Source organism: Ursus arctos, unplaced genomic scaffold, assembly GCF_023065955.2.
Source record: "Ursus arctos isolate Adak ecotype North America unplaced genomic scaffold, UrsArc2.0 scaffold_9, whole genome shotgun sequence".
Classification (NCBI taxonomy): Eukaryota; Metazoa; Chordata; class Mammalia; order Carnivora; family Ursidae; genus Ursus; species Ursus arctos.
Window position 1 is genome coordinate 24,939,718 of NW_026623111.1, and position 20,925 is coordinate 24,960,642.

Genomic DNA, 20,925 nt, shown 5'->3' on the forward strand with positions numbered 1-20,925 from the left:
CGATTGTGAGAATATTTTTGATCTCACAGACCTCCATACATGGTCTCGGAAAACTTCAAGGGTCTGTGGCTCATGCTGCGAGAATCTCTGATCTAGAAAATTCTTTTATTTGGCCCACTGCCTCCTCTACATCATCATCTCCTATCCTGTCTTCACCCACTCCCCTTCAGCCACATTGACCTGATTTTTGTTCAGTGGTATCGGCTGCTTCCTTTGCCAAGATTGGTCTTTCAAGATACACAAAAGGCTTGTCAGCTAACAGCTGACTTAACAGCTGGCTAACAGCTAACTCAGCCACTGCTCAAACATTACCTTACCAATGACCTTACCTGACCATGCTGTTGAAGACTGCAATTCTAAGAACTCCTGATTTGACTTACATATGGCCTATTTTCTTCATAGCATTTGTTATATTCTTTTGTTACATTTGCTATGGTATTCATAAGTTTTTCTCCCCCTTTATTAAATTGGCAGCTTTATGAAGACAGGGATTTTTACATTTTATGGCTATGTATCAAATACCTAAAGTGAGTCTTGTATGTGGTAGATATCAAACATTTGCTGAATAAAAGGATGAATGATTTCAATTGTGTATCATCCTGTTTCATGAATGTAATTCTTCACTTCTATTTCAGAGGACATTAATAATAAATATTAATATCTAATACAGTTTCAAATTTCTGCTTACTGTATCTTTTTTACCTCTAAATTCCATATTCTTGTTTTCATGTTAGACATTTCTCAAATATCTGATTAGTTTTTTTTTCCATTAATACTTTAAAATGATGTACCAAAAAGCTTACCAGAGGCTCTACACGCACATTTTCATGGTAAACTTCACTTTAGATTGATCAGGTGGGGATAGAAAGGTTTGTCTGATGTCTCCTAAGCAGCAGTTATAAGTAGTTCTCCCTTGGATAATCAGTATCTTTGTTACAGGATTTCTTCTTTAGTCCCCTTGGTTCTTGATCACGTCTCTTCGAAGAATGAAGAGGTAGACCTGAGAAAGAATAGTGGGCAGCAAAGTGAGGTTTACTGAGTGATTGTGAAGCTTGTAGTACAAATCTCCCCTGAAGGAGGGGACCTGAGATGGTTGTCGTTGGAGTTTGTGAAGTCTAGGTGTTTTTATCGGCTTTTTGGCAGGCTGTTTTAATTTGATTAGCCCTTTCTGCACCTGTCACCCAATTGGGTTTTTGTCACCTACCTATCACATGGGAAATAGTGGAGGCCTCTTTCCAGGGTGGTGTAAAATGCTTTAAAGGCTGATTTCCTCTTAGGGTAGGGGCCCCTTGTCCCTGCCTGCTGTCTTTCAACTATCCTTCATCATCTTCAGAGAGAAATTTTTGAGTCTTATCTTGAATAATATATATTAATGCTTGATTAATATGTACTTTGTTGCCAAATTGAGAAGGATTACTAATGATCTTATTCTTAAGTATATATTCTTCACTCAGATGTCAGCAAACTATTGCCTAAGGGCCTAATCTAGACTGTTATTATAAATAAAATTTTATTAACACAGCAATGTTCATTCATTTTGAAGCAGGAGAGCTAGGTTCTTGTCCTCCACCCCACATGCCTAGGGCAGGGTGGTGGTCCTCTACCCCATACCCTAGGGTAGGGTGGTCTGATTTGTCCCCTTATCTCTGGTTTCCCATATCCACATTTTTAGGATTTCTGTGAGCCTGATCACATAGCCCCCTATCTATCTCTCCATACCTAGCCCCACCTGTCCCTTACTCAGTTTACATTTTGCCTATGACTTCCTTCATGCTACAATTGCACAGGCAACTGGTTGCAACATAAATCACTTGAACTGGTCCTTTACAGAAAATATATGTCCATCCTTTGTCTCTGTCTCTGGTATGGTTCCTCTTAGCCATTCTCCCTGTTGCCTTGTATCTTGGTATATAGTAAACTCAGTTTAATTTCATAGAGGAAACATACCTTCTCCTGATGGGCATGTGGGAAGTAGATATTGTCTCTACTGCATGAAAGAGGATTTGTGAGCTTATCAGATCAAAATAATCTTGCTTTTGGCCTCACTCCTCATCTTTGCCTTTTCAGGCAACTGATTGACCCCTCCCTACAACTTTTCAGTATAACGGGGCACAACGGCTCTTACTTTTTTAATGTCATTAATATAAGGCCCTTTGGTAGCTTTTATTTTCCTATCGATAAGACCCTCAATGTTCTTTACCTTTGTTATCTCAAGAATGTGTAAACATCTGATTGCTTGATTGGCCTTTTCTATTTTTGTTATTCCCTATAATTTTAAATTTTTGTTAAATTCTCCTTTTGTTTTTTGGAGGGAATATAGATAAAATTAGTTGTAATCCATCATGCTTAATTGAAGTTACCAGTACTACTTTATAATTTTCTATGTTTAAGATATACTGGAGTTTAGGGTTGCCTGGCTGGCTCAGTTGGTAGTAAAGCGGGAGAGTTAGGTTCTTGTCTCACTGAGTCAAACAAGGAACGAATCTTATGGACAAAGGAGAGTGAGTAAAGCAATAGAGGCTTATTAAGCAGGATACAGAAAAATCTCTCAGGAGTGAGAAGGATCCGGACAGGGTTGCCACTGAGGGCCTTTAGGGTTGGCCTTTTATAGAGAGATAACCAGGGCACTTAAATGCTTTTAACATCTCTATTGATATCACCATTGAGCAAGTTCTAGTGATAACACCTTCAATGCCACCCAGGCACCCAGGTTCTGTATCTTAAGCTGTGTTGTGGTTACACATGTGTTTCAGTTTCTAACAATTAGTTTACACTTTTAAGAGTTACGCATTTAGCTATATTCATACTACATTAAAAATTTTCTGTTAAAATAAAGCTCCCCCCCAAAAATTTTATAAATAAATAAATAAGCTCCCCTCAACACCTGCCAGATTTACTAGCCTACCAGTTTATTAGGAAGTTATACCAAACAATTAAGGACATTGAAAAATAAAATATAAAAAACTCTACCGCATTTACTCCCAAGAAAATTAAACAAATTTAAATCTTTCAATCAAGTGTTTATTAAGCACTTTGCTATTTGCACTACAGTGTACTGTGACAGTGAATGCTAAGAAGAATTTATGTATTCACCCCTCCTCTCTTGCCATCTAATCCCTCATTAGATGATGGGCAAGGAAATCACACCTGGAAGCTAGGAAAAGAAATCTGTGGAAATATTTTCTACAACTTAAGAACAAACACCCGCAAACAGAGAAATATAAATTTGTGCACATTGTGCTGTTAACTTAAAGAGCTGGAGTAAAAAACAAGGACATGGAACATGGTTCCCTTTGTGATATATTTAAAACAAAATGTAGGCATGTTATCTGTTCTGGAAATAACACAATTATTCCTTTGGATGACTCTGCCCCAAATTCGGCTCCTTATGGCAAGTTTATCATTTACTTTACTGTTAATTAATTACATCTTAAAAGAAACTACTGTTAAATCATCATTTTTCCAAACAAAGTCTGGGGCAAACTTCTGATAAAGTAAAATCTTAATGAATTCACCATTTTTCATCATCTAATGTCTTGCTAGGCATTGTTCACATAAATATGTGATGAAAACTCCCACTCTTTCATAAGGCTTATGATTTTCCAGTTTTACTCCCAAGCAGGAGAAAATTTTGAGGCTACACGATAGAGTAATACCTATTATATTAGTTGTGTATTTCTGTTGTACCAAATTACCGCAAACTTAGTGAGATAAAACAATAGACATTTATTATCTTACGGTTCTGGAAGTCACAAGTCCAAAATGAGCATCACTGGGCTGACAGATTTCAACAGGGCTACATTCTTTTCTGGAAACTCTAGGGGAAAGTCTGTCTTGGCTTTTTAGCTTCCAGACGGAGGCCTCATTGACTCCCTGCACCCCCATTTACTTATAAGGCCATTTGTGATTACACTGAGCCCACTTGGATAATCCAGGAAGCCCTTCCCATCTCAAAGTTAGCTAATGAGCCAACTTAATTCCATCCACTACCTCAATTACTTGCCATGTAACAAAATGTATTCACACATTTTAGGAATTAGGTGCAAGCATTTATGTCAAGCTGTTATTATTCCTAGCTACCATATTTGCCAATACAATTCCATTAATGATGCTTCATCTGTTATTATGTGCCTGTGTTGATACTAGGGAAAATACACAAAAACAGTATATGCCAGTGCTGTGTGTATTCAGGCATTATCATGAGAATAGCCATGGTCATTTGAAAAAATATTGGTGTTTTATTTCTTTTTAATTGAGATATAATTGACCTATAACATACTGGTTTCAGGTATACAACTAATGATTCAATATTTGTGATGCTCTATTTCCTATATAGTATATTGCAAGACAGTGAAGGAAGAAGTAGAAAGTAGGCACATCTTAAGGAAAAATAAAACTGAAGACAAGATGAAATTTTAAAAGAAATGAAAAAAATATGATTCACATACATGTATTGTGATCATTCAGGCCATTTATTCTTATTTTTATTATACCTGTCTCTACTGTAGATGGGGAAAATACACATTCTAGCACATTCTTTTCTAAATGGAATATTTCAAATTTCAGATTGAATGAATATATGAAAATGATATCCTAATATAAAAATATAAAATCTAGGGACGCCTGGGTGGCACACGTCTACCTTCGGCTCAGGGCGTGATCCCAGCGTTATGGGATCGAGCCCCACATCAGGCTCCTCCGCTATGAGCCTGCTTCTTCCTCTCCCACTCCACCTGCTTATGTTCCCTCTCTCGCTGGCTGTCTCTGTCTCTGTCGAATAAATAAATAAAATTTAAAAAAAAAAATCTATGATTTATTTCATTTCCACTTTGATGGAAAATTAGCAGAAGATGTTACTTGAAGCAGAGCTGAACATCCAAAACATTTAATATATATTTATAATATAATAACATGTAAATACACAGCATATATATAATATATATTATATTTGAAGTAATATATAGGTATGTTTATATATGTATGAGCCACACATATATATGGCCATATATACATAATATTATATATTTTACTCTTTTCAGTTTATCTTTTTCTGCTTGTGTATGTTCATATACGTGTAGGTTTGATATATGCAGTGCATAATTGTAATATACTATATGTCTATTCAATACTCTTTCCAATGAATCTTTTTCTGCTTATGTGTATTTGTGTGTGATTATTAATACTGGAAAATATTCAAAATATGTGAACTGAAATAGAAAATAAATGATTTGTTTCAAATTATTAAAACACCATAATAAACATGCAAAATCTCCCAAAGCATTCATGGAATGCTTTAAAATCCACCAAAAACGGAATAAGGATTAAACTTGAACTGTTCTGTAAAGGATAAAGATTTACTATGTGAATAGTTAGGAGTGCTTCAATTCAAGCAAAACATTAAATGATAGTGTCAAATTCTTAGCCTGGAGCTTATTTATCATCAAATTTCTTTCTTTGGTAGTAGCATTAAGGATGCATTGAGAAAGGATAAAGTACATTTAACTCTATAGGAAGAAAAAGTTAATGATCCTAAAAGATGATCATAGCTACTTGTCCTTGAGTATTTAAAATATTTTTTCTCACCTGGAAAGTTACAAAAATGCTTCTAAAATGTTATTGGACTTTATATGAGATGTAAGTCCTTTAATTTCGCAAGAGCATTAAGTGGACAAACTCACAAACCAGATTTGACTTTCATTGTCCTGCCTGTTTGATGACTGACATCACTTATTTTTGCAGAGTTTTTAACATCTGCACTGAGGGAGGTGTTTATTTCTTTTGAAGACTTTGCCTTCATTGACAGGACCAAGAACAAGGTTTGGTGATGGCCTCATGGTCCAAACTACTTTCTTCCCCTTTGAGCCATGTTAAACTGAGAAGCAGATTTGCATGCTTTCCCAATCAGTGATTTCTTTGCAATAGTGTAGTGTTTTTATTGAAACAGCTAAGTTTAAATTACTATGTTTTTACTGCCTTATTGAGGTATAATTAATATATTAAAAACTGTGCAAATTTTATACATGGAATTTGATAAAGTTCTGACATACAACAAGGAAGCTTAATTTTTAACAATATTACTTTAAACTTATTAACAAATGATATATAATTAAGAACAAAGTTTAGGGACGTCTGGGTGGCTCAGTCAGTTAAGCCTCTGACTCTTGATTTCAGCTCAGATTGTGATCCTGGGGTTATGAAATGGAGCTCTTGAGTCAGGCTCTGTGCTCAGCGTGGAGTCGGCTTGAGATTCTCTCTCCCTCTCCCTGCTCCTTCCCACTTCTTATGCTCTCTGTCTCTCTCTCAAAATAAATAAGTCTTTATTTAAAAAAAAAAAAAAAGAACAAGTTTAGTAAATATAAACACAAAAGTGTCTTTCTTTTACTCTTTTCAACTGGTATGGATATTATTTCTAACACTGTCATTCTAAATTTAAAGAAAGAAACAGGGATTCCTGGGTGGCTCAGTCAGTTAAGCATCTGCCTTCAGCTCAGGTCGTGATCTCAGGGTCCTAGGCTCGAGTCCAGCATCAGGCCATGAGGCTCCTTGCTCAGCAGGGAGCCTGCTTCTCCAGACACTGCCTGCCCTCCCGCCTCCCCCACTTGTGTGCTCTCTCACTCAGACAAATAAATAAGTAAAATCTTAAAAAAAGAAAGAAAAGAAAAGAAAAAAGAAAAAGGAAAGAGAAAGAAAGAAAGAAAGAAAGAAAGAAAGAAAGAAAGAAAGAAAGAAAGAAAGAAAGAAAGAAAGAAAAAGAAAGAAAGGGAAGGAAGGAAGGAAGGAAGGAAGGAAGGAAGGAAGGAAGGAGTCTTTATTGCTTACACTGGACATTTCATGTCTCTGCGATTACATATAACTTTCTTTGAGTAGAAAAACTAATTCTCAAGTTAAAACTGAAACAGTGAAATTGTGTTATATATTCCCTTGGATTAGACTTAGCCCTATGAGACCCAGAATATATCAAGTTCCATTGATCATAGACCATCTACATTTCTAAATGCCTTGTATTCTAAAGGATAAAAGAGCATTTAAGATGGTTTTAAATCCTGAAATAAGCTACACTGCTGTTTCTTTTTATTTTTGTTCTGTTGTTATATTTGGCTCTCTTTTCCCCTCCCCTGCTCCCTTCCTTCCCTCCTTTGTCTCCTACCTTCCTTTCTCTCTCCCTCTCTTTCTTCATCTTCCCAGATATCAAAGACTGAATTTATTATTATTATTATTTTTTACAAAACTGACCCCAAAGTTATCCAGTAAGAATTTTGACTCATATATAATAATCCATAGTACATATTCACACATTCCTTATTACTTTGGGAGTTCATTGTTTTTTAAAGCAGGATTTCTTTACACTGTCTTATTATTCCAAGTAAAACATCCTTTAGTAATAAGAAATTGCCTGTGAGTTTTTCTTAGTTTGCTGAAGATCCCATCAGGATGTTTACTGATAAGACGTGAACTTGGTTGCCCAAGAAGTAAACTTCATGAGTATCTAATTTGATTATTTTAGAAATATGAAGTTTCACATTGTGCATCAAACTTCTTCTCTGAAAAATCTTATTACCTTGTTATCTACTAAATTAATTAGCTTGCCATTTAATTAATCAGATTTTCATTATTTCTAGAAACTGCAGTTATGATAATATAAATATGTGTTTATCTAAATTGAATTATTATAGCATGTATCTTTTTTTTTAATGATTGTTTTGAACTTTAGGGAATGGTACACAATTTACTCCATAAAGTTAAAGGTTAAAAGTATATATATTATGTTATCTTTATGTAAGTTACTCTGTCCTTGCCCTTTTACCTCTCCCTGTTTCCCAGCCCAGCCCCAAGCAACCAGTTGTTCTGAAAACTGGATTCTGTTACAGTATAATATATTTTATAATTCCAAAATAAACACAATTTAGTAAAGGAAATCAGAGCAAGTCTCCCCAAAATGTGCCATTTTGGCATGTGAACTATTTGAGCTAAAGGCAATTGAGACCCTGTGGGCGCAAGAGAGATTTTTGCCCCTCCCTTAACTACTTAAAAAAAGAAATTCTAATCCCCCCCAATATGTGTTATTACCAGAGATAAAATTTATCTGAGTGACCCATTTGTATGGCAGGGCAAACATCTAATTACAAAACATCTGCTCTTCTTCTTATTGTCATGTGAATTCAAACCATCCCCTTTGAAAACCCAGGTCTGTTACCCATTTCTTAGTTTAGGATGGCATATCTACCTCATTTTACCTTTCTTTCTTTGAACCTTTCATGTATTTGAGGTTCATATATGTAATTATATTTGTTTTTCTTGTGTTAATCTTTTTTATGTTAATTTGATTATTAGGCCAAAGAACCAAGAAGGGTAGAGAAAAAAAAAAAAAAAAGAAACTTCCTCTCCAACACTAGCCAAAAACTATAATATTTTCTTTCATAAATCTCTTTTCTTTTTACAAACCGTCTGGTAGGAAAACACATAATCAATTTACTTCTGATCTTCACAACCTCAACACATGAAGTATTGAAGGAATTGTGGTTTCCTAATGTGTTTCTAAAATATTTCATCCATGGCTACAGTGCTACTTTCTCTGAGATCTACTCTCTAACTTTCCCAACTCCACAGGATTTTGGCTTCACTGCCTATGCTCTTATCCAGGCTATACTTCCTGCCAGCAGAGACAGGAATTATGTCTCATTAAGCTAGCTTCCCCAGGAAATGCTCTGTCTAAAACTGTGGGTTATCCAAAATATTTTCTGAATAGATATATGAATAGACAACATGAACTGATCCATATTATGGCTCAAATACCAGCCCTTCCATATTAAGGGAATGTTCCCCTTGATGACCAGAAGGAGCTATGGGATAAGCATGATTTTGCACAATAGATCATTTTATTTTTATTTGTGTGATATGATGGCTATAATTATCTGATATATCCTTCATGGTTCCAACCCTTTGTAATCAGCTGCTCCTTGGAGTTTCCTGTCCTGACCCAATATGACTCATGCTTGTATTTAAATTAAATTAAATATGTCCATATTTATTATGGACATAATAAATTGGCTAGTTGGTATACTTGGTAGAAAGTTATCCAGGAATTCAGCTGCCCACATGTGTCATTAGGAAGTAACTATCACTACCCTATTCCAACCCCTTTTTGAAACTTGCCACTTGGCTAATTCTTCCACATTATGGCAGATGTGAGTCATATCCTTCTTTTTATTATATTTAAGTAGTTTGAGTGAAGGGAGGAAAATTCTCAGGGCAAAATAATTATGTTGAATTGCATGGTTATACTAAACAGAACTAATTACAGTTCAATTAAATTTAATGCTTAAATTGAATTATCATTTAATTATTTTAATACCAACAAATACCAATTGAAATATAAATGTGTGATTATTTTATATAGAAGAAAATAGATTAGGTGGCACTTTTTAGAAATCAAATGTGACTAAAAGATATGAGGATTACAGTATGCTTTAGCCTTCTGAGAGTTACTAATTTGGTATATTTGGATTTCAGAAAATTTGATGAGTCATGGGAATTGACCTTGAGGAAAGGGACTGACTTCAATTGTGAGTTATGCTAATTTATCTACATATGTTAAGATGAGGCTGTGTTGTACACACTTTGGCTTCATAAGTTCACTCAGTCCAGAAAATGGTCCTAAAAAACAATATTAAAAATTACTAGCAGTTAGGGGCGCCTGGGTAGCGCAGTCGTTAAAGCGTCTGCCTTCGGCTCAGGGCGTGATCCTGGCGTACCGGGATCGAGTCCCACATCGGGCTCCTCTGCTGTGAGCCTGCTTCTTCCTCTCCCACTCCCCCTGCTGTGTTCCCTCTCTCTCTGGCTGTCTCTCTGTCACATAAATAAAAAAAAAAAAAAAAAAAAAAAAAAAAAAATTACTAGCAGTCAAGTGTGATGGGTTCTCTACTGATAAGTACCCTGCCATTAAAAATTGTTACATTGAACAAAATGTATGAGACAACTGTTTGGGGGCATTGAAGAAAGGGGAAATTTACATTAGGAGCTCTGTATTTGCCCCATATCTCTATCTAATTTCCTGGCTGTGACACAGGGAAGTATCCCACAGAGGTCCTGCTATGCAGAAGAGACAGAGCCCCAAGAGATTGCGTTGGTGATGGACTCCTTGGAGCATGGTCCTAAAGAAGAGAAAGCAGGTCAATGTTGGATTCTGATTGGAGGTTTTCTGCAAGAACGTGGATATGAACTGGGACACATGGATTCACGGTAAGACAATAGGAGGTTTACCAGGATGCAGTCTCTATAGAGTCAAGAATAAGACAGATGTATTAAAGATCAGGAAGTTCCTGGAAATGTTGGAATTCTGGCCTGGTCAGAATTGGGGGACCTCATTAATACCAAGAATTCCAGCTGGCACACCAGAAAGACCAAATCTTTGGAGGAATGTCTATGCTCTAGAATAAGTCTTGCTCAAGACCCACTCTAAGGACGTCTAAAAGAAAAACTGAACAGATTCATAGGGAAAATAGTTTGCATTCTGAGTCCTGCCAAATTATAGGATGTCAAATACCTTGGTCTTTCCACAAATCTGCCTTAACAAAAGATAAAGGAAGCCTAAATAAGTTCAAGATGACTAGCCAGTAATTAAACTGCCTCCTGAAACAAACTTCAATGCTCTTTTGAGGAAAAGAAGAGGAACAAAGCCCCTAAAATGGATTAGCCACTACTAAAATAATAAAAACAATTTAAAAGTTATATAAATCTGGACAGAATAAAAAATAAACAGAAAACCAAACCTTCCAAAATGTCTGTTTCTATTTCAATGATATTTAATTTCATCTACTACAGATTAATATTATGCTGGATTTGGGGTAGCATGCTAATAAAATTTTGTTTTGCTAAATCTCATTATCAGATAATTTACAATTATTTAGAGACTTTTCATAGTAAGGTAAATCTACTAGACTTTAAAATTTTAGGAGATATTTATTTTTTCTAAGTTTCTTGTGACTGAAAGTTTTGTAGTTGACTCCATTTCTGGTAATGTTTGAGGTAACACGTCAGTAACGGAATTTTGCATATCATCTTTGCATGAAATCATAAGTGTAATAAGACTTCTTAAAAACAATAATCAGAACTTATATACTAAAATTAACAACCGAATAAAAAATACCAAAATGCAGTGTTTTCTAGACAGTTAATCACTAATAAATTAATGAGGGGTTTACATTATTCTGATAACTTTTCACTGAGTGGCACACTATTAGGACATGCATTAAAATCTCTGCTTTTCCAGCCTCTAAAATCTGCTGCTACTCCTATTATCTTTAATTAACACAAATGAATAGTCAGAGCTATTGAGATTTATTTCATTGCACTACTATATGTTTAGAAGTTTTCTGAGAAATATTTATGCTCTCTCATGAATGAAAAGAAGACTTTTTATTAAAAAGTTTCTGACTAAAAGGAAACCGATGCCTGAGCTCTCCAGAAAAGTTTTTTGGACAACCTAGATGAACACCTTGATTATAAGAAAGCTCATTTCATCTTTGAATAAATCTGTTGCAAGTTAATTGGAGGGACACCTGGGTGGTTCAGTCGGTTAAGCATCTGCCTTCAGCTCAGGTCATGATCCCAGGGTCCTGGGATCAAGTCCCACATTGGGCTCCCTGCTCAGTAGGAGCCTGCTTCTCCCTCTGCCTGCTGCTCCCCCTGCTTGTGCTCTCTCTCTCTCTCTCTGACAAATAAATAAATAAAATCTTTTAAAAAATGTCAATTGGAATAATTTTTTGTTGTTGTTACTAGAGTTACTATTCATCATACAATCTCTTACAAAATGTCTAGCCATCATGGTGATAGGTGTAGATGCACTTAGATCATTGCCTCTTCTAATTAACTCATCATTCCACTGTTTCTATCATCTCTAATTCCACTCTTACACTAGGTAAGACTGACTTTTGGCTGATCAGTTGGTAATCTATTTTGGTAGACTGATTCAAGTGCAGTTCCCTCTGATAAAAGTATTTGGCTGATCAGTTGGTTCTTTACCTTATCCTTTATCAAAATTTAAAAATCATTTCCTTTCACTCTTCTTACTATCATGGAGATTGAAACTTTGTTCCTTACAGTAGTAAATCCTTTAGCTGAATATAGGATTAGAGGGAATTTTCCATTCTATGGTGAGAAATGCAATGACAGATGAAATAATATTTTTGAAAGACTTGGTGATATGCTAAATGTTGTTTATAAGTATTTCATTCTCATTCACAAAGCATTTTTTGAATAACACTGTCTCTGGAACTCTAAGAGGTAACAAGGAAACTTTAATGAACAAGATAGGTATGTTCTCTGCCATTAGAGAACTTCCAGTTTAGTGGGAAAGTAGACATTGACTAGATAATCATACAATTGATTAATTACAATTGTGGTAATAAATACGTATGGTAGAGGGAGATCTGTTCCAGTCTGAAGGTCACACATGAGAATATAAGTCACATACATGTTTGTAAAATCTTTGGAAAGCTTCACAACTTATACAAATTAATTTATTTGCAAAAGTCGTCAGAGAAAAGAATTTGGTATTCAATTGCATTAAGTGAAACTAATGAAAAGCATAGCTGTATTTCATTTTATCATTTGCTTTACTTTTTTTTTTTTTCTTAAAGATTTTATTTATTTATTTGACAGAGAGAGAGACAGCCAGCGAGAGAGGGAACACAAGCAGGGGGAGTGGGAGAGGAAGAAGCAGGCTCCCAGTGGAGGAGCCTGATGCAGGGCTCGATCCCTGAGCCAAAGGCAGACACCTAACAACTGGCCACCCAGACGCCCCTATCATTTGCTTTTCTGAAACATAAGGTCCATAAGAACATAAATGCAAGCAAACATAATGAGAGACAGACTTAACTATGTAGCCACAATTAATATATCCATTAAAGTTTCCATTTTTTACTGAAGTAATGAGTAGTAAAGGGATAGTAAGCGATAGAAGTTTTCTTTTTAGAGAAATAATAACAGCAATAGAAGTACAATGAACATGTTGGCCAGTCATGCTATATTTGTCCTTATTCTCTTTCTTTCTCTTTCTCTCCATCCCTCTTTTTCTCTATTTATCTATTCATAACCTCACAATAACACAATATATAAGTATTATAATTTCCCCCATTGTCCAAACAGTCATACTAAAACTTGGAGACATCAAGTAACTTGCACAGGACAACAAATTCAGAAACTGGCATAGACTGATTCAAATGCAATTTCCCTCTGATAAAAAGCCTGTACTCTTGTTTGGTGAATTGTGCTTTCAGAAACACATATTAAATTGTTACTTTGGACTAGTACCTATTCTAGGCAGGAGAGAAATAAAGATGAATTTGATGAGTCTTAACTGTAGGATGGTACAATTGATAGAGAAGTAAAGGAATGCCTTAATTTCTTAAGAGAAGTGGCAGTGCCAAAGCATGAAGGGTTAGAGGGTTCAAAAGCTCTTCACAGAAGAGACACTCTTGAGCTCAACCTTGAGGAATAGTCAGAATTTGCCATCTAGATATTGGCTGCATATGAAAGGACATTGCAGGCAGGTAGAGTAACAAATATTATAAAGTAAAATTGAGGACTGATAAGGACCTTATATGACTGAAGTAGAGAATGCATTATTAGAAAACATTTTGGAAAAAAAAAAAACTATATTTATATAGTGACCTAGACAGTCAATGTCTTTGCAAGAAATTACCAAGTTTTAATTAATTTAACCTAATTTAATTTAATTATTTTTGATTCTCAATATGAGGAATAATTTAATATATTCTTAATTTTTATTTTAAATACCAAAGAAGTCTGCTGTCTTAACTTCTTTCCTAATATGCAATTTATCTAAACCTCAATTAGGGAACATTCTTCAATTGGATACAAATATACATCTGCTTTGAGGAAGAATAATAGATGGCTCAAAGTAATCGATTACACAAATTGAGGTTTCAGGTTTGCTTTTTCTGTCTGTTTGTTTATAAAATGGCTTTGAGAGAATTTGTTTGACATGAAATCAAAAGAGGTTTGTGGAAATTGTATTATCTGTTTCATGACAATGCATAATGAGCTACTGAATGAAGGATTAGTTACCTCTCCCGCTGAATAGTTAAAGAGAATGTAAGTTTATTTCATTGTCAGCAGAACATATCAACTCAGATGTTCCGCGCCTATTTTGACATTTCAAAAAAGTGTTTTCCCTTTCCATAGATAACCTCCAAATGCTATACCAAAAGCTACAGTTATTCTTCATCTTTCTAGTTTGATATTTATTGCTATTCATAACATTTTCATGTATACCAAAACCCCATTACAGCACTTGCAATTATCCTTTGCTCCTCCCTATGCCTTTATCCATACTTAAATCATCAACTTTTGTTAAGGAGCCAGTTATTTTCAATGGGAGTGTTATCCTCCTGTTACTAAAGAGTAAAACAATGGGGATGAATAAATGCTAATTAGAAAATGGGAGATTACGATAAAATGATGTTATAGACTGAACTGAGTCCTTCACCCCTCCCAAATTCATATGGTAATGTTCTAATCCCCTATGTGACTGTATTTGGAAATACGGACTTTAAGGACATAACTAATGAGGTCATAAGTATGGGCCCCTGATCTGATAGGGCTGCTGTCTTTATAAGAGGAAGAAGGAACAAAGACAATTCTCTTTCTCCCTGTGCACAGAAGAAAGGCCATGTGAGGACACAGCAAGGAAGCAGCAATCTGCAAGCCAACGTGAGGGGTCTCACCAGAAATCAGCCACACTGGCACCTTGATCATGGACTTAACAGTCTCCAGAACTGTAAGAAAATAAATTTATGTTTATTAAATCATCTAGTCTGTAGCATCCTATAACTGCAGCCCTAAGAGAGTAATACAAATGGTAATTAGGCATTTTCTAGGCTATAGAAATAAGGAAAACATATCCCTACACCCTGGAAGGGCTTCAGTGAAATATCTCTGGGTTTGTAACACCTGAGTTTATAACACATAGAATCTGCGAAGTGGGTATAGCTCTACAGAACTCGCTTTTGTGTAGCTTCAACATCTAGAGTGCAACTACTCCAGACTAATCATTGGTGTTTACTCTGAATCTACCTTACATTTGCCTCTTGTCAATGAATCACCAGCGAATAATCCTAGGTACCACTTACACAACTGCTTCCTACTCAAGTTGCCAAAGATTTGGGGGGAAATGACTACATTTATAACATTAAAAATATATTTCAGATAAGGTGTCAAATACTAGCTACACTTACTAGCTCTAACACTATTTGTTGTAAGTGATTTGGAAAATATAGTTAAATCCTTTACTCCCACTTCCAGCTTTTGTCTTTGAGAAAAGGATTGGCTAAAAGCCTGTTTATTTATTAACAAATTAAGGGAAATAACAATTACTTTCTGGATTTTCTGGTGCTTTAATGAGAAAACTACATAGAACACCCAGTATAGTGTCTGATACATAGTAAGAGCTCCATCAATGCAAGGTACACAGGCGCACATTATTAAGTTTTCTTCTGTTATGATTATACTTCTCTAGTTCTGTGTGTCATTCTTTTATAAGAAGAATTTTACTTAATGTCATATTTTCTAGCATGACACTAAATGAAGCACCCCTATGGAAAATAAATGACAGGTACATTTAGATAAAAATAAAAAACACAGAAATCCCAAGGATTATTTACATGTTTTAAATGTGTCATTCAAAAATACCCGCAGCATTGAATCTTATCTTGGTAAACCCTATAATCAATAATTACCAGTTCCTGAGATAACATTATTAAATGTAATTATCTTCATATTGTATTAAAATTGTAGACTCAATTGAAGATTCTAGACAAAATTGTAAACAAATAATTCTATCAGTATGGAATTGAATTTTTCCTCCCCAGAGGTAGTGTAAATAACTACAGCCATAGAGTCTTAAAATATTTAATACTTTATTTCACCTTGTTCTTCAACCAACTTATAATGGGAGCTATTATCTCCATTTAAAAACTGAAGGACTCAGATCTAAAGAGAGTCAGTCTTGGCCAATGTTCCTATTAAGTATCAATATTGAAAAGAGAACTCCAGGTTCCCATTCCAAGCTGCCTGCTCTTTTTACTGCTGCTAAAAATTTAGGTTTGATGAACTGTTTATTACACTAAGTTCTTTTTTTTTTCAATATATGCTTTTTACAGTTGTTTTGTTTTCATTTATTATAACTGACTTTGGATTGGCTGTAAACAGTTTTAATTGATAATAAATCTAGAATGAAGACAACATATAGCCTTGGGATAATGACTACAAAATTCCAATGTGCTGGAATCAATATCATTTCATTTGTAATGTAATCAATATCAATATCATTTGTAATACATGAGAATTTAAAATATAAAATAAATTATAAATGAGAAATCTTATTTGTAAGAAAGTAGGTCTGGGTTAAAAAGTAATGTTAGCATCTGCAGCTCAGATCAAATTAATATTTCTTGCATCCAGAATTATATTTTATGCCTAAGTAAATTGAACCTTATCTGAGATTATTGAGGCAAACCAGAATTGTAAAGTAATTTCGGAGCCATTAATTTACTAAAGATAGAAAAACAATTCTTAGCATAAATTTTGTTCTGTTCATATTATTATTTAAATATAATGTCAAAGATTTCCAATTTTACAAACTCAGATAATTAAAGTAGGTGATGCTAACACCATTAGACTGGGTTCTTTGGTGATTAGATATTAAAGTATTCCAAGAGAGTCTCTTGTTTTAATCAATGGAAAAGCATGCAAAAGGTGAATTAAGTATGGTATTATTTTATCTAGTTTACATGTAATTAACCTTTAAAGGAGAAAAAGATACTGGCTCAAGTATTTGCTTTCAAATTAATAGGCATTCATTTTTAAATCAAAGGAATTTCTTATTACTAATATGAATGGAATATATATTTCAAATAAAATAATTTCTTCTATGGCTTTTAAAAACATCTATGAAAAAAATACATCCTGAAAATATACAAAGTAAATGAAAATATATGAAATGGTAGCTTATATGAGCAACTTTAGGATTCCAGTAGGATTGCCTAACAAAATACAAGACACACAATTAAATGAATTTCAGATAAACAATGAGTAATTGTTTAGTATATACTGTGGGTTGAATTGTGTTCCCTCAAAATTCATTTGTTAAAGTCCTAACCTCTAGTACCTCGTAATGTGACTACATCAAGAAAAAAAGCTTCTGTATAGCAAAGGAAACAATCAATCAAACTAAAAGGCAGCCTACGAAATGGGAAAAGATATTTGCAAATGACATATCTAATAAGGGGTTAGTATTGAAAAATCTATAAAGAACTTATCAAACTCAACACCCTAAAAATAAATAATCCAGTTAAGAAATGGGCAGAAGAAATGAATAGACATTTTTCCAAAAAAAGATATCCAGATGGCCACCAGACACATGAAAAGATGCTCAAGATCACCCATCATCAGGGAAATACAAATCAAAACCACATGAGATATCACCTCACACCTGTCAGAATGGCTAAAATTAACAACCCAGGAAACCACAGGTGTTGGCAAGGATACGGAGAAAGGGGAACCCCCTGACACTGTTGGTGGGAATGCAAACTGATGCATCCACTCTGGAAAACAGTTTGGAGGTTCCTCAAAAAGTTAAAAATAGAGCTACCCTATGACTCAGCAATTACACTACCAGGTATTTACCTAAAAGATACAAAAATACTGATTTGAACGGGCACATGCACCCTGATGTTTATAGGAGTATTATCAACAATAACCAAATTATGGAAAGAGCCCAAATGTCCATTGACTGATGAATGAGTAAAGAAGAGGCAGTATACAGATACGAAGGAATATTACTCAGCCATCAAAAAGAATGAAATCTTGATATTTGCAACAATGTCAGCGGAGCTAGAGTGTATTATGCTAAGCAAAATAAGTCAGTCAGAGAAAGACAAATACCATATGAATTCACTCTTTTGTGGAAATTTAAGAAATAAAACAGATGAACACAGGGGAAAGGAAAAAAAACACAACAGGGAAGCAAACCATAAGAGACTCTTAACTATAGAGAACAAACAGGGTTACTGGAGGAGAAGTGGGTGGGGGGATGGACTAGATGGGTATGGGGATTAAGGAGGGCCCTTGTGATGAGCACTGGGTGTTATATGTAAGTAATAAATCACTAAATTTTACTCCTGAAACCAATATTACACTATATGTTAACTAACTAGAATTTAAGTAAAGATTGGAAGAAAAAAAAGAATATAGTGAAGACAATACCCATAGATACTAAGAACCAAGTAAGCATATTACCTTTTCAGTTATTATTATTAACGTTATTGTTTATCCTCTTTTCTCCAGATTCTAATCACCCTTTCTTGAAGGACAGAACTCAGTGTTTTATATTTACTTGTATTTTTTATTTACAATTACTTTTTCTTATTCTAAGGACAAAATGCAGCTAAACTTCTATTGTTCAATACTTAAAGTTTCATCTTCTCTGGACTTAAGATACAATCTTTTAGGAGCTTTCTAACCTCAAGGTTCTGTGGTTTTGTATAGATGTGGAGGGAAAATTTTGACTTTCTTTTTATATTTCTTTACTCACCACATTGTTTCTTATTCATTTAATCAGTTGTTTCCTGTTTGTTATAGGAGACTCTATTATTTTGAAGAGAGTTTGACAAATAGAGGGCAAAAGAAAGTAGAAAATAAAAATTACTGTCAGTCCACCACCCCAAGATAACCATTTTAACATGTGTTTGGTCATTTCTTTCTATTTGTTTCATTATATTTGATGATTTTTTTTTTGTAAAAAGTTATGTTTGTTTTAAGTTGTGTGTTTGTGCGTGCATGTTTGTGTAGGTGAATATGTATCCCCTTCACCAACTCTAATCCCCCCCCCCCCCAAACATATATAGAACCATCCGTGTGAAAGAAGAAAGACCTTTAGCCCTTATACCTTCTGTAGCATACTGAGAATGCACTTTTCAGATTTCCAACTTCAGGGAGAAAATTCTCCAGGCATCCCAGCACCTGTGCTCTTAAATTCATCATCCCATTGGTGCTGAGGCTGCACTTCCCTCTGGCAGCTCTCAGCTGATGATTAAGCATGGCAGAAATGCTAAGGAAGGCCAGTTTCTGGGGATCATGACCCATCTGTTGGGAACTTTGGCTCGAGGACTCTCCAGTGGCCTTCCTGAATGTTCCTTAGAACTGTACTGCAGTAAAGATATTTCTCCTCAACTTATCTCCCTCCCTTTCTTCTCCCTCTCTCCCTCCCTTCCTTGCTTCCTTCGTTCTCTCTTTCCCCTCATGGTCCTGTTTTTCAAAGGACTCTGATTATCACAGGAGTATATGCTAACTATACTCAGAGGCATAGGTTTTGAAATTGAAAGTACAATAGTAAAGAAGGCAGACAGGTCCTTATAAAAGAGCTCACATTCTAATTAGGAGAGGCAAACAATAAATGTGTAAGTACATAGAAATGTACCAAAAAATAACAATACTACAGTGATATTTTGGTGAATGAGTAGGAAATTGTTAGATTGGGTGGATAAGGAATAGAGACTCTAAAAAGGTGACATTTAAGAGAGGTTTCCCTAACAGAAAGTAAACAGAGTAGTCAGCCTTGTGAAGGTCGAGAGGAAGATCTTCTTCCAGGTTCACTATCAGTGCAATCCATGAAGCAGAAATTGGTTTGGCTCAATAACGAGCAGAGAGAAACTCGGTGTAGGTGGAGCAAAGTGAGGCAGAGAGAATTGAAGTTAGAGACACAGGCAGGGGCAGGACCAAGGAAGGCTTTATAACATAGGGTGATATATTTGGACATAAACCAGGGTAATATATCTGGATATGTGATGGGGATCATTGGAGGATTTTAAGAAAGGGAGTCCCAAGATCTGATTTATGTCTTTAAAATCCATGTTAGCTGAAAAGAGATGATCAGAGGCGAGAATTAAAAAAAAAAAAAAATGTTAGAAGGCGATTCTAATAGTTAAGAAATAAAGGTTATTTCATCTATAGCAATGGAAAAGGTAAAAAATAGGCTGGTTTAGAATGAGTTTTGGGAAGAACTTGCTGATTAATTGGATATAGGGGTTGGAGAAAAGAGAGAGATGATGGACAACCACTAGATTTGATGTTTATTAATTGGGTGAATAGAGATACTGCTTAAAGAAATGGGGGTGGGTAGTATGTCCTTATACTTTGGACATATTTTTCCCCTTTAATGCAGCAAGGAGATATTTGTGCCCACACACAGGCTTTGTGGCAGTGCCAGACTACTGCCCAGGCAGAAGGTAAGGAGCAATATAGGGGACTCCTGACAGGAGAGGAGATTGTTATACATGCCAGGATAGGGACAACTTGGGAGTAGTCTGATGTCCTCTGGCACTAGGAGCAAAGTTAGAACTCAAGAGGACACAGCTAGTTTGTCAGAATGGCCTAGCATTGAAGTACATTTGTGAAACTGGCATTACCAGAGATGTTCCCTGTTTATGCAGCTTGCCTCACCTCACCCGTACAAGCCAAGAGCAAACCTTTCAATCACAGAGGAGGTAGGCTTAGCATAGAGTAACTGGTGGGCTGAGTGGTGGGAATGAAGGGGCCACTGAAGTCATCACAACAACCCTAGATAAAGCATAACACAGAGAGCCAACTTCACTTAATAAATGTAGCATTAAATGGACTACGACAGATGATAGATCTCAGAGCACCTGCTTCTTCTAACATATTATCTGGTTTCTAAAATCAGAGTTTGTATTACAGTCAGGTTAAAATACATTTTTCAGTTGTTACTCAGAGAAGTAATTTATAGGTATACCGTTCATAGTTATTGCCTGGGCATGGGCAGTATTAGCCATATGAAGCCCATGAGCTGCCTTGAATTTTTTGCATTGGTAGCAATTCTAATTTAAA

At 35.2% G+C, this 20,925-nt stretch overlaps 1 long non-coding RNA gene across 1 annotated transcript in view; it reads left to right on the forward strand.

Annotated features, from left to right (window-relative positions):
• The window catches only part of LOC123001560 (uncharacterized), a 192,321-nt gene that overhangs the window by 8,411 nt on the left and 162,985 nt on the right, over positions 1–20,925 (forward strand). The window contains exons 3-5 of the long non-coding RNA XR_008958381.1: positions 9,511–9,563; positions 10,067–10,239; positions 14,683–14,800. This is a non-coding gene — a long non-coding RNA (uncharacterized LOC123001560). The remainder of the gene's footprint in view (positions 1–9,510; positions 9,564–10,066; positions 10,240–14,682; positions 14,801–20,925) is intronic.